The sequence below is a fragment of the Homalodisca vitripennis genome, chromosome 2, assembly GCF_021130785.1.
Source record: "Homalodisca vitripennis isolate AUS2020 chromosome 2, UT_GWSS_2.1, whole genome shotgun sequence".
NCBI lineage: Eukaryota > Metazoa > Arthropoda > Insecta > Hemiptera > Cicadellidae > Homalodisca > Homalodisca vitripennis.
The window spans coordinates 172696987-172712167 of NC_060208.1; positions in this window are offsets into that span (position 1 = coordinate 172696987).

The window sequence follows — 15181 nt, forward strand, 5'->3', positions numbered from 1 at the left end:
TGCCAATTCCACTCCACGAACTCCAATTTTCGTGTTGACACATTTCCAATTAGCAAAGTTTGCATCTGATGTCACTTCCCGACAATAGTGCACTGGCAGTTTTGTGTGTGCGCTGAAACAAGCTAATGACGCGTTTTATCTGATTGATTCTGAACTACAGTTGCATAGTTTTTGCACTTCTTATGGACACATTTTCCAAGTGCATTTATTTCCTGATTCTATCAGTTGAAAAAGTTTAAAACCCATATTTTAAAATCAGTCTGAAAATACTTAAATTTAATACGGTAATCTCTCTAATTGTAATGTTGCATTAGTAATTACATTTTAAGCAAATAAGTGACATTTTAATTTAAAGGAGTCCATTGGCTGAGCATTAATTGAAAAATAATTATTTTGTTTATTTGTCAGTTTTTTCGCACGATATCTCAACTAAGCGATATATTTTCAATTTTCCATAAAACGCAACTTCTATATAAGCAGCATCGAGTAAGATGATGGTGCATATAACTTTGTGGGATTATGTTTTTCTTACTTTGATATTCGTGACACCGACCGTAAAAAATTGGGTAAAGAGACTGGTATTTACAAAAGAGTTTGTATAAGGTTGTCTGACACGGATTTTTGTGTCTGATGGTGCTTTGAATTAAATCAAGTAAAGAAATATATTATCTTAAAAATTAAATATAGTTTCATATTTTTAATCCTGTGGTACCTTTCCATTTTGACTTCCACCAAAACTACTCCATGACAATAATGGCGAGTGTGGGAAATGGTTTAAGATTAAAACAATTCAGTGTCATTTACTAAAACCTTATCGTGTGAGTAAAAAAATGTATGTATCTAATGTAATAATATTAATTTAGTTAGCGCAAAAATATACTGTTTATATAACTTAATATAATTTTGTAACGTTTTACAAATACTTAGTTGATCAATTTCCAGAGCTTTGATCAACCATGCACTACCCTTTAAGAGGACATCAGAGGTAAAACCACTCCTTCACACCGCATAATGTTCTCATATACCGATCAATGTAGATATATGATGCACACTGGGAAATAGCGGTCGTTCTCGTGATACATGTCAAGTGTAAGCCGGTAAACAGAGAAATATGGCAGAGGTTTACTGGAGTGAATAAATTCTGCCGTCAGAAAACCTGAATCGTTACACAGCGTGAAGTGGTCAAATGGTTTAGGCAATACACATTCATACATTTCCAGTCATTTATTCCATCAAAGTTCAAATTGAGTAGGACAGTCGTTTATTCCCATTAATAATCAAACGGAGATTGAAATTTTTATATCGTTGAGGCAGAAACAAAATAAATGTGAAGTAAAATAAAGGAATATAATTTGAGATTGCTATATTGTGGTATTTGTTAATTTATACTACATTAAACTCATAGTTCTTATTAGTTAGTTAAACATATGATTTTTTGTTACATTATAATTTTTAGAAAGACTGATTGGTTATATTTTAACGGGAAACGCTGTTTAATGCAAAGTAGCCAGGGAATTATGTAGTATAGAGTCAGTTAGATCGAGTTCAACAGGGAATCATAAACAAATTAGTGTAAACTTTTCACATTATACAAATGTTTAATGATTGACCCTCAAGGATTTACTTTCTTGATCTAAAGATCTGTTTCAATAAAAAACTATAAAAACAGATCTTTAGATGTTTGTACCACTTTAGTTTTACTCAATGGTACTCAATGTTACGTAATTCTTGATCTAAATAGTATTGCTTACAGTGAACTTGCAATGCTGGGAATTTTTCCACTCCAAAATATATTTGCTGTCTAGTGTTAAGAAGTCAAGTACGATTTGTACAGTGGTTAGAAGTTAACATGGACATTTAAACTTGCTCGTCATCGTATAAAATTTTGTAACAACGTGAGAGTGAAACTGGGATATTATGCAGTTCTAAAATAGTATTATGATTCATTATAGTAAAGTACATTGTACTATATATTATATAACTAATTTTTCAAGATTTTAAAACAAATACTGTAAATAAATATCAATATTTTTTCTTGTCATGTAGTTTCTCGGAATTTCAAACTACCGAAAGTTTCTCGGAAAAGTTTGAGATAACCTACTGTAATTGTATCATATATAAATGTTTTATGTTAACTGGATGTATTGTTCACACAAATAACAGTGCAATTAATTGATTAAAAACAGTTCAATGAATGATATATAAGTTTTAAGTCATATCACAACTGTAAAATGCATTTCTTATAGCATAATCCTCATTAAATGATCGACAAGCTATTCACATGTAAATGGATTGCCAATTTTCTCTGACGATAACATTATAATTCACATATAAAAACTGTTTGTTTAACGGCAATTCGATTTGAATGAAAAAGGATGGTAATAAATTTCATTATAGTTTTTACATTTTTTTCAGAAGATACTTCTGTTATTTTGTAAATTATTTCCTAATCACTATTTTTAAATGATTGTTTAATTTCGTTTAAACACTATCCCGCTAGTTATTACATTAGCCAACATTGTTGTAGACAGATCATATTCAATTAATTAAAGCTCATATTTAAATACCTCTGGAAATGTTGTGAGAAAACATGTGTTTTATTATAATGTAGTAAATGAAAAATGTAAACTGTGGTGCATAGTATTATATTTACAAGAAGCTCTAAATTCTATACTGGGGGTCTTCGTGATGTACAAATCTGTTAGAAATGTATGCAGCGCGTTAAAAAAAGAAATAAATAAACAAATCATAGGTTAGAAAATTATTTTTTTTCAAATTTCTCTTTTTGTATTTTATAATAAAACATGTTCTTATTTTTATCAACAATTTGAGACGTGACGTTTAAATTGGGTACAGGTGTCATTAGTTAATTTGTTATATCCAGACAAAATCGCAAATTTCTCCGAATAATGGATCAAAATCTTGGTTTAAATTCATTTTTAACTTAACGGGGACAAAGGAAGAGACAGGTGCGACTATTTGTCAGTAGAATTTAGTGTGCTCGAGAGACGAGAGACGGACATTATAAAAGCTCTCAAGAGTACAGTTTCAGAGCCTGCTTTCTCCGTTGATTCTGACATAAAGGGTGTTTTTTTCAGATGGACGTTAATTTAACATTAATAGGCCAATAATGAGCACATCATTTGTTTGACAATAGTCAATAAATAAAAAACAAAAAATTATGGTTGCCTGTAAAGTCGGTTTTACGGGCGAAGATTTTACGTGACAACGTATTTTTCTCGGTAGAATATTTATTGATATGAATATTATTAAATTGCACAATAGGAACAAGGAATTGAATGAAAATAAGAATTGCACAAATTTTAACTATAGAAATATATTTTGTTTACTAAAACATTGTACATAATTTGAAATTAATTAAAATGTGTTATTGTAAATGGTAAAGTTGAATAAAACATTTACTAAAATTGGAATTTGAAATTCTTGCTAAACACAGTTAAATTCTAACTCCGCGCGTGGTGATTGGTCGGTTTAGTTCGTTTGTTTGGTCGCACTGTTATGACAGGTTAGAGGTTATAATTTGTTATTTTAAATGTTTGACTAGCAATACGCGCTGTTTCTTCTCAATCGACTGAATTACGATTGATTGCAGAGTGATTTAAACTAATAATTTACTTAACACTATCAACATTTGTCAATAGTATGACATAACCTATAAACTCAGTTTCTCAACTTTTGTGTCAATCTAACAATTAATCAATCAATCATAGTTTACGATAATGAAATATCAGTGTACAATTATTTACCTTTATTGTTGTAGTTGTTGTAAATGACGAATCTAAGCACTCCACATTTTTACGAATAAACATAGTTATCTGCTTTATCCCGTGCGGCGGACCCACAGTTATCTGCTTTATCCCGTGCGGATCCCGTGCGGCGGACCCACTGGACGGGCATCGTAACGTTACCGGGCGTTACACTTTTTCATGAGTGACTCCGAGCCGCAACCTAATTTAAGACGTTGTCACGTCAAAAATATAAGTAAATTTTATCTGTTTCACCAAAATAATTTATTGCTGTGTTTAACTGGATTGTTAAAAAAAAGAAACATACTTTCCTATTAAGTAAATGTTCCTAATATTAATCTGAAATTTCATGAACGCGTTCATGGAAGGTAGTACGAAATAACTCATATAATTAATATATGCATTAGTAACGTTACTTTTGAGAGATGATAAGTTAATAACAGCCCGTTTGAGAGTTGTGATAATTGAATATCAGAGTTTACATTAGCTTCGGGCCTGTATTGATTTGCTGTACAAGACTAGGTGAGCAGCTATCGCCTTTCCGCACAAACTGTAAAAAGCGAGATGCTTTATCTGTAGAACAATAATTAAGGGGGTCCGACTTCTATTAAAACAAATAGCCACAAGTAAATATAAATATGAATTAATTGAAATAAAAGAATATGAATCTTAGTTTATGGAAAATGTTTTAAGTGAGGGATTGTTAGTTGTTACAGTTTACATCAATTAATTGTAAAGTATTAACTTTTACGAACAATTCGATTTATATGAAAATCGTATAAGTTATGTGATTGATTATTAGCTGCAGACGGTGACGTCTGAGAATCTAAATTGTACCAAATATGTTTTTCCTGAATGGTTGTAACGAATAATATTGCTAGAAATATAGCCCTATAATTTTATTGATTCATAAATGAAGTTATTGAACTTTGCCTCTAATTTATTTACGTAGAAAGTTCTAAGTTCTAAACTGAAAATTCTTGATAAACATAAAACATTATTTCAGTCCATTTTTATATTCATTTCAGGATTCATGAAGAATGAAGACAAGATTGGACATATGTAATTAACGCAAATTCCCTTTAAAAATTCTTATTGCAACTCCAGGTATATTTTGCCCAAGTGTTGTTGGCATGTGATATTTACTTATTCAGCCTTCTGTAGCTGCAGGTGATAGGTTTTTAGTCCATATTCCAGCATTTAGTTGACAGGAGTTTTAGTAAATTATAAACAGTTAAATAGTTAATTGCGTCTAGTTTTGTTATTAGAGCCAAATGAACATTTTCTACCATTAAAATTGAAATACTGTAATAATACAAAAATGGTGGGGAAAAATCGCAAAAATGATAGTGTCTATTTGGCTGCCAAATTAAACAAGAGGTCATTCATAACAATAGGTGGAGTATATAATCCAATGTTATCTAAAGTTCTAAGTGACCGACCTGACATTCCTATTATCTCTGTCCAGTTGTGTATCTCTGTTACTGTTTCCGTACAATTAACCATAACATCTACAAACGAAAGGGTTTAATGGAACGGAATCTTTAGAATATCATGTGGGCGGAATTACAGGTTTTAATGTCCAAAGGTGATATTTATTCTTTTGCTTAACAAGGACGATGTTTAATGACCCACTGAGCACTATAAATCAATGAAATCCTAAAGTTTGCAGTGAGTATCAAGAGTTTAGGTCAATTCATTAGACAATACGATGTTTAATACCCCACTGGCACTATAAATCAATGAAATCCTAAAGTTTGCAGTGAGTATCAAGAGTTTAGCTCAATTCACTAGACAATACGATGTTTAATACCCCACTGGCACTATAAATAAATTAAATCCTAAAATTTTTAGTGACTATGAAGAGTTTAGTTCAATTCAGCAGACAGTAAAATCCTAAAAGATTCAGGTTTCAACTGTCATGCATGTGACAGTGTTAGGTCTCAGAGCCTGCTCTAAACGGAAGGTGAAAGGGAGCTAAACTCAACATTCTGAGTGGATCAACCCATCCCACCATAGATATGGTGTATATAAAAACTCCGTTGTTACGGCGTGCTTTGGTATCAAGTCTGTATTGTACTCAATAGTGCATCTGAAATGGTGAAAACACCTCTTCATTTAGATTAAATTGTATTTCTGCTAGGTAAACCTAGATGACTCTGATGTAGAAAAGATGTAACAATATAACTAAAACTCTTTATGATGCCGAAAGTATTTTGGAACGCTTTGGAATTTTCTAGTTAAAATTATTTACTAACGATTGATAATTTGAAAGATTAATGTATAGCAGAGAAATTCATTTTCAGATAGTTCAAAACAGTTTTTCAAAATGTCTATTGTTATATGCTAACGAATTATTGAAATAAGTTGTAGATAGCTGCTGAATTTTTCAAGCGACAATATATAAAGCATTATTTAAGAGCCGGAGATATTAGGGTATCATTGGATTTAGCAAACTGCAAAACATTTTAATACGAAACAAAAAATGCAATCACATTTCAAATCAATAATTAATATACATTCCAGTAAAATTGAATAAAGAATTATGACCATATTTATCTTCTTTTAGATCTAGTACGCTCTTCATTAATCCAAACTGTCACAAACGTATTAGTTCAGTAATTGTTTGATTATCTCATAAACAACGCCATTAACTGAAACCCTACAGAGAGTTAACTGTAGTTGCAAACACTTACGGCTTGTGTTGTACGGTAACGCATAGTTCTTATAAATGGAACAGTTAACTTGCTGTAACTGTATTCAGAATGATTGAGACAAAACTGTACCAATGGCCAGTAAAAATACAGAGTTAGTTTTTGGTTGTACCCCTTCTGTGTTCGTGTGAAATGTCCAACGAAACTAAAAGACTTAAATCAATATTTTCCATCACCGGGTCTGATACCTTTGGATTTAATATACCACTATATTTTGAAACCAACAATAAATAAAGATTTCAGTCTCATCCAATCCAATTGAGATATACTCAATAATTTAATTAGTGAAGAAAAATGTTATTGGATTTATACACATCATGCCTTAATTATTTTAACACTTTTTTATGTCAAGATATGTCATGAATTTTAATGAACTAAAATAAATGCAGTTTTTGGTGTCTTAGTATTGCATATTTGATTTTTATATTAAAATATGTATTAAAACATTTCCTAACTGAAGAAAAAAAAAACTTCATATAAATGATTAGTTTTAACTTTTTGCACTAAAAAGTGAGTATAGTAAGTATAATGAAAAAAACCAAATCAAACGGATGGGAACTACCAAATAGCCGGCAATCATTCCACTACTGGGAAGGTCCAAAAGCTGAAACCAGGGGACCTACAAAAACTATGCCAACAGCAATTGATTTTTGCTCGTCCTTTTTACAAGCAGTAAAAACGCTACAATATTTTAAAATTAGCGTTTTAATGTATGCCATTTCCGCAAACCAAATACGCATGGTATTGCTTCGAGTACTCCACTATAGGCTATACAAAAAGACGTCCAGAATCAACGCTCTAAAAAATTATGAAAGATAAGACGCCAAATTTGGTATAAAGGTTTACCCGGTATACATTCTTTTGTATATACACATCTCAGATACGGCCTAGCTGAATGGAGAGGTGCCACCAAATAAAACATGGAGAGAGTCCTTAATCAGCAAAAGCGAGCAATAAGATGCCTAGTAGGACTCCGTTTTCAAGAAAGATGCCGTGAAGCATTCAAACAACTGAAGATCTTCGCCGTAGTAAATCTCTACATTCAAGCAGTGATCCCGCATGCTGCCATCTTAGGAAAAATCAGAAACAGAGACTTCCACCAGTACAACACTCGTAATGCTTTAAACTTTACTCTTCCAGTCCACCACCTGAGTCTCTCTGAAAAGAAGCCGTCACACAAAGGAGCTCTTTGCTTCAATAAACTTCCAGAACCTCTAAGTAAAAAACTACCAAAACGTCTTAAAAATGCACTGAACAACTGGTTACAAGAAAGATCATTTTATTCAGAAAATGAATTCATAAATAATTTAATTTAATGAGAAACATGATATGTACTATATGACGCAACGTACTATTCTCAATTTAATATGATGCATTGTGTTCACGCTGGTTCCATAGGTCCTGTGTGGGTATGTCTAAAGCTGATTATAAGAAATATGCTGATGATTCCAATCTTAAGTGGACCTGTTGTAGAGTGGATTGTCTTGATTCTAACAACCAGCCTCAAAATCTACTATTGAGTCAACTAACTTTACTCACTGATAAAATATCCGAACTTGCTGTCAAAGTAGACTCACTCACTTCCCTTCCAGCCAAAGTGGACAACTTGATTACAGAGGTGACAACTTAAATAAAATCTGCTATATTGGAAAAAACCGCACACGAGTAGCAATGGAGTCCAAGATTATTGCTCTCGAGGTCCTACCTGTGGCTTGGAGGAGATTATGGCAGAAATGCATGATCGCGTCCGTCGTTCAAGAAACGTAATGATCTTCAACCTAACTGAAATCTCATGATAGGAACGTTGAAACCCGCAAACTGCACGATCGCTCTCTCGTCAATAAATTGCTAAATTCTACTCTTCCGGATATTTACTCAACTGTTGTTAAGATCTTGAGAGTGGGCAAGACTAAGCCTGACAAGAATCGGCCTGTCCAAACTGATCTTTGGATGTGATTCTGATGCAAGAGCTTTTCTTGCAGGCTTCTCTTCTGCTGCAGCGACCCAAGTCGATCAGAACTTTTTCAACTATTAAGGTTTCTAGAGACAGGACTCCTCGAGATATAGGAAAACACCTAACCTGGCTGAGATCTGAGCTGAGCAGGAGGTTATCGGGTGGCGAGAAGGACCTGACTATAAAATTTATCAATAACGTCCCACAAATTGTATCAAACCAAAAAAAACGTACAACTTCCAACGGTACAAAGAGCATGAATTTGGATTGTTACTTCCAAAATGTCAATGGCATGAGAAATGAAACTGGTTGAGTTTTTCAAAGGCACTGGCTACTGCTGCCTATCATATTAGGCTTTGGTTGAAACCAATTTAAGCCCTGATTTAGTGATTCCGAGCTGGGATTTTTAAACCCCATAATATATTTAGATGTGACCGATCCTCTCTAGCTAGTGGTAAGTGCAGTGGAGGGAGAGCGCTTTATTGCAGTTCACAATTCTTTGCAATGCCACATGATTTCATCTGGCAATCACATTACTGAAAGTGTATTTGTAAGGTGTACTTCCACGATGCCTCATACAACAATTGGCTGTGCCTGTATTCCACCAAATCATGAAAGCTTCTAACGTACTTGAATTTCTGCAAGTCTGTTGATGAGGCGGTTGGCTGGGGCTGGCGATCTGGTAGTTTGCTCATTGTTGGCGACTTCAATTTACCCTCGCACTGATTTGCTCGACGATTCCAGTTACTTTGACACTTCTTTCTCGTCACATAATGAATATGGCGTGCTTTCCGTGACCTTAAACAATGCAATGGCATAGCAAATCAACGTGGAGTCACTTTGGATCTGGTATTCTCGTCAGTTGCTGCCACGGAGGTCACGCATGCTGTGGACGTTCTTCTTACAGAAGACAGACATCACCCTGCTCTGGATATTGCGCTCTCCCTGGACTTGCGTACGACACGTCGAGCACTAGGGTACATACCTGATTTTAGAAAGTGTGATTTAAACATGGTCTTCAGTCGGTTACAGGCTCTTAGTCTCCCCTATATTGACAACTCGGGTGAAGTGGAACCTAAATTTTTCGTTGTTTTGTCAATATCTCTCGTCCATCATTGAACGGAGTACTCCCTTGAAGAGGATTGCAGAGACTCATTTTCCTAAATGGTTCTCAAGAAGACTTATATACCTGATAATCGAGAAGAAGGCTGCACACAAGAGATTTAAAACTTCTGGAAACTTTTTGGATCGTGAAATATTTTTAAGGCTTCGCCGGAGATGCAAGTACTTGGCCTCAGACTGCCACAGGAACTACATTTCAAAGATTGAGGAAAGCATTCCACACAACATTAAATCATTTTTGGCGCATGTAAAACAACTTGAAATGTAACTCCTCTATGCCACTTGAAATGGGGTTGAATGGTTCTGTGGCTGGTGAATCCTCAAGTATATGTAACCTTTTTGCTCAGCACTTCTCTTCAGTTTTCTCGAACCCAGCAATTAATATCCCTTCCTTTGACATTGGTTGGAATAGTACCCTCTCTCGGATCACTTTATCTGCCACTGATGTCCAGAGGGCACTTGAAGATCTTGATCACAACAAGGGTGCAGGCCCAGACGAAATCCCTCCTGCGATATTGAAGTACTGCGCGCCTGTACTTGCATTACATTTGTCCTTGCTGTTCAAAACTCACTTCTAGGTGCTGGGATCTTCCCATCGTGCTTGAAGGACTGGATTTTTCGTTCCAATTTTTAAGAAGGGCGACAGAACAGAAATAAGTAATTATAGACCTATAGTGATTCAATCATCCTTAGCTAAGGTGTTTGAGGCCCTCGTTCTTGAACAACTCCAATTCTATTTAAAACCCTTTATACACGAGAAGTCAACATGGATTTCTTCCTGGTCGCTCCGCGATATCGAATCTCCTGCTGTTCCAGGAATTTGTGTGATGTCCTCCTTCGTCAGGGCATGTCAAGTTGACTGCATATACCTGGATTACTCTAAGACGTTCGATAGGGTTCATCACGACCTACTGATTGCAAAGTTGAAGGTTATGAGCGTTGGTGGTAAACTTCTGGATTGGCTTCGGAGCTACCTTAAGGACCGTTCTCTAGTTGTGAAGTGCAGTGGATCTATCTCGGCACCCTTCCCGGTATTATCTGGGGTCCCTCAGGGATCTCACCTTGGGCCCTTGTTGTTCATCTTGTTTATCAACAACATCTTCAGAGTTCTCTCAGCCTCCTTTCTTTTGTTCGCGGATGACATGAAGATTTATGCTAGAATTCTCTCTTCAGATGACCAGGAGAATCTACAGAAATCCCTTTCCAGCATTGTTGAGTGGTGTGTGTCAAATTCTATGGACCTAAATATCTCCAAGTCCCAAGTTATCTCGTTCACTCGCGTTACGTTAACTTTCAACTTTAACTACCATATAGGTGGTGTGCCCCTTAACAGAGTTGATCGTCTGAGGGACCTTGGTTTTATTTTGACCAAGTTCACAAGTCCTTCTGATCATATTGCGTCCATCACTTCTAAGGCATATGCTCCTCCTTGGCTTTATTGGAAGATCGACAAGGGGCTCACACGATTCAATGCTGGTTTTGTATAAAATCCATAGTGCGACCAGTGCTTGAATATGGAACTGTGATCTGGTCCCCATACCAACTGGGCCACGTAGAAGACTTGAAGAGGGTGCAGACACGTTTTTTGAGGATGCTGGGAGCTCGTCTGGGCTACGCTTATATGAGGAAACGCCTGTTCTCCAACTGGAACAGCGTTTTAAATCTGCAGTCACTGTACATCGGCGCATCATCTTAGATCTTCTCTTCCTGTTCAAGCTGATCAACTGACTGGTGGACTGCCCTGCTCTCCTGGAAATGGTTGATTTGACGCGTCCATAGGGGAACAAGATCACGGACTGTCTTCTGCCGCAAATTCCTACCCACGAACTACGCATGCAACAGTGGCGTTGCAAGAATTCTGAGGCATGGTGGTGTGTGGTCCAGGCAGGTGGATTTCTTCCTGGAGTCTCTTTCGCCTTTAAAAGAAAAAATAAAAGCAAATTGTTAACTAATTATAGGTCCTAATACTCAGTAACTTTGTTGTGATGTAACTTGTTATCGTTATTCTCTTGTCTTGTTAAAATTATGTATTTTGTTACTAGTCTTTGTTATGTTTGTTACTGTATTGTTATCTTATTGTTTTGTTGATATTATGCATGTTGATATTCGATTGTTCTGTTAATACCATTTTCATTTGTTACAATTTATTGCAATGTAGTCTTGTTAAGATTTTCTTAGTAAACTGGAAGTTTTGATTGCATGTTGTATGTAAACATAGTTTTAAGTTGTTCTTATACCTAGATAAATAAGTCATTTTTTTTAGTCATAGGCTAAATGGTTATGTACCGTTGGAAGATATAAATAAATAAATACATTTCCATAAGATATCCATTGCAGCAATCAAGTTTTAATAATTAATTGAGAAAGCCTTTTTTTAAATATAGTCCACTGTTCTGTACAAACATTCTAAAATGAAAGCTCAACTATGTATTTCAGTTATTAGACTATAATTTTAAAATTTGTTCACATACATAGACTTGAGAACATAGATGAAGATTGATGGTAAAAAACACTTCTTAGTTCAACATTTTCTGATAAAACATAGTATATCCAAATAAAAACATTATAAGTAAATCCTCCCCTCCCTCAGTAGGAAGGACATTTTTAATTGTTTTGTACCGGTACTTTTAAAATTGTGTAAAAATAAATTTATATTTATACGTGTGTAATATATTGTTTTTCGGGGGAATGTGGAAATAATCATGGCATAAAAGAATTATGAAAAAAATAATTAAACGCAAATTTTAACTATAATTTATATCATATTTTGATTTTTGAAAAGCCATGGAAAAGTGTGATATTATAACAAAAATATATAAAATATAAAAATAGTTTCTGGAAATATATAAAGATATCCAGGTTCTCTTGAACAAAAATAAAATAAATTGTAAAAACCTCAAACAGTATTCGAAAGGATTAATTTGATACTATGGGTACAATTATTTACAAAAACACACAAAATATATAATTCTTACACTGAATGTTTTTTAAATACACCAAAATTGAGAGAATTATATGCACTAAAATAATAGACCAATTATTAATAATCATTTCCTGGTATTCTAAAAATGTAGGCTTTTGACGAGAATGGCAGGTATTGTAAAATCAAAAGTTTCTTCTTATGTAAATTTTGATATGGAAATATATAGCTCATTTAATTAATTTTAAAATAAACAAATACTAATTTTGAACCTTTTCTGAACTATTGGCTTAGTTTGGAGTTCCAGAAAGCATAAAGAGAAATCATAATTATCTTTCACATCCTAGGTGTTACTGTCTATTCCTAGTTGTCAGAGTGTGACAGGTCATCAAGTTCTCTAATAGCAGACGACCCATCAGCAAAAATTTCGGGCAGTATTGAAATGAGTGCCTAAAACAAAGCTATGAAAAGCTTAAAGCCAACATAATAAACCATACCCATCACTAATATTGTAACTCCCAAACACTTTAACATCAACGCACAATAGATTAGTTTGACATAGGCTTACTAATTATAACATATAAAACCATAAAATTACTAAAAAAAACTACATATAGATTCAAATATTAATAATAAACTCGTTTATAAGTAAATAACACTAACTCGCAAAATAAATACTCTTTTTGAATAAATCGAAAGACCAAAACAGACAAAGACCAAAACAGGCTAACACCAAAACAGACAAACATCGGCTTCTAAATGGTTAGATGACGTCGATCGTTTGGAAAGTTTTATGACGTCACTGATCTATCAATTTTGCAAAAACAGAAAAAAAATTCACCATTGAAATCAGCAATTCTTTCTGTTTGGCATATAAATATTGGTGGCTGTGTTGACTTGTATACTATATGAAATTTCTAAACCTTATAACGTCGATTGCCTCTACAGAATTCATTCAGATCGCCATTATAGTGTCGATTACCAGTACAACGTTAGGTAAAAATACTCACACAGAGTCGGCGGACAGCCGAAGTCCGGGCCTGATGGCAAGAAGAGGCACCGCCTTATTATCGTCCGCCTCGTCAGTTATCAAGACCGGACCGGACGGAGTTATACAGGGTGTTCATTTGCAAAATTTAAACTCTTATTATAAAAGACTTATACCTTAAGTATCAAAATTATGTAAACGGGAGTGTATAGTACTAATTGGAGGGGAACAATATTTTAAAAATGGAGGTGCTCCCCCTGTACCCAAAGTCAAAACTTTGAAATGGCAACTACTAATACCCTGTGACGCCTCAATTTGAAGCTCATAAAAATGCTGTATTTGTGTTTAAAAAAATTGAAATCGGCCAAGCCGCTTCGTGTCAGCAGCCAATAATGTAATTTCTTACACAACAATTATTAGTCTAAAATATACTGTACTATTGCTAATAACAACAAAATTATTCACTGAATACTGTGATAAATCCTTTGTAAACTTCAACTAAAATGTTAGCCATTGTTGTTCAATCAAGAAATTAACCTACTTTCAAATTCTTGCCTAACCTTTATAGAATAGTCTCTGGTTAAGCGTCTGCATTCAGCAGTGATCCTGTTTTTCAAGTCTTGGACACCAGTTGGATGTGTTTTACAAACTAATGATTTAAAGTGACCCCACAAAACAAGTCTAAGGGATTTAAGTCTGGAGACCTTGCCGGCAACTCAATCGATCCTCTTCTACAGATCCAGTGATCCGGATAGTGTGCATCTAGCCATTGTCGCACTGGAAGAGCATAATGTGGAGAAGCTCCATCTTGTTGAAGCATATAATTTAATTCTTCAATTTGATGTGTCATAAATTATTAGTGCTATTTCAAAATTTTGACTTTGGGTACGGTGGGGGGGGAGACATGAGGGTGAGCACCTCCATTATGTAAATATTTTGTTCCCCCCAATTAGTACTATACACTCCCGTTTAGAGAATGTTGATACTTGGGCTATAAGTCTTTTAATACGTGTTTGAAGTTTTCAAATAAACACCTTGTATACGACAACAAGAGGAAGCTGAAGGACACAGGTATCACGTTACGGGATGACCTGACCTTGCAGTGGCTAGAGATGCTGAGGAGGGTGATGGCTTAGCACGGAGTCCGCAACACCTGGACCCAGGACGGCGGGGCGCTCTGGTTGAGCAGTGACGAACACAGGAATGGCAACATGGCTTACAGACCTTCAACCTCATAGTAAAGAGAAGTTTTGAAATATTAAATTTATTATATTATTATTTATTGTCATTTACTTACATTTTATATGTAATAAATAATTTATAATATTTATTGAAATAAATAATGTATAAATAAAATTTCCTTGAAATATAATCAATGTATTTATTTACAAGTAAGTAAAATTATTTTATCTATTGAGGCTTACATATTAAGCTCTACATTATTCATTTTATATTTGGTTATAACGTTACCGATTTATAGTTGTTTTTTGTCATCTCACATTCTAAAATTATTAATGTGATTAAACTTTTGTTACAAACTATTTAATTTAAATCTAGTATAGTTATTTTTTCCCTCCCTAATCTTGTTGATACTATTACCTGGTTTCTCAAAAGGAGCCGCGAGTTGGTGAGCTTATAGCAGGAAGTTGGGATGAATATTCATATATTTCATTCATCACAGACCTCAGAGATGTATTGAGTTCTGTATAATGGGTT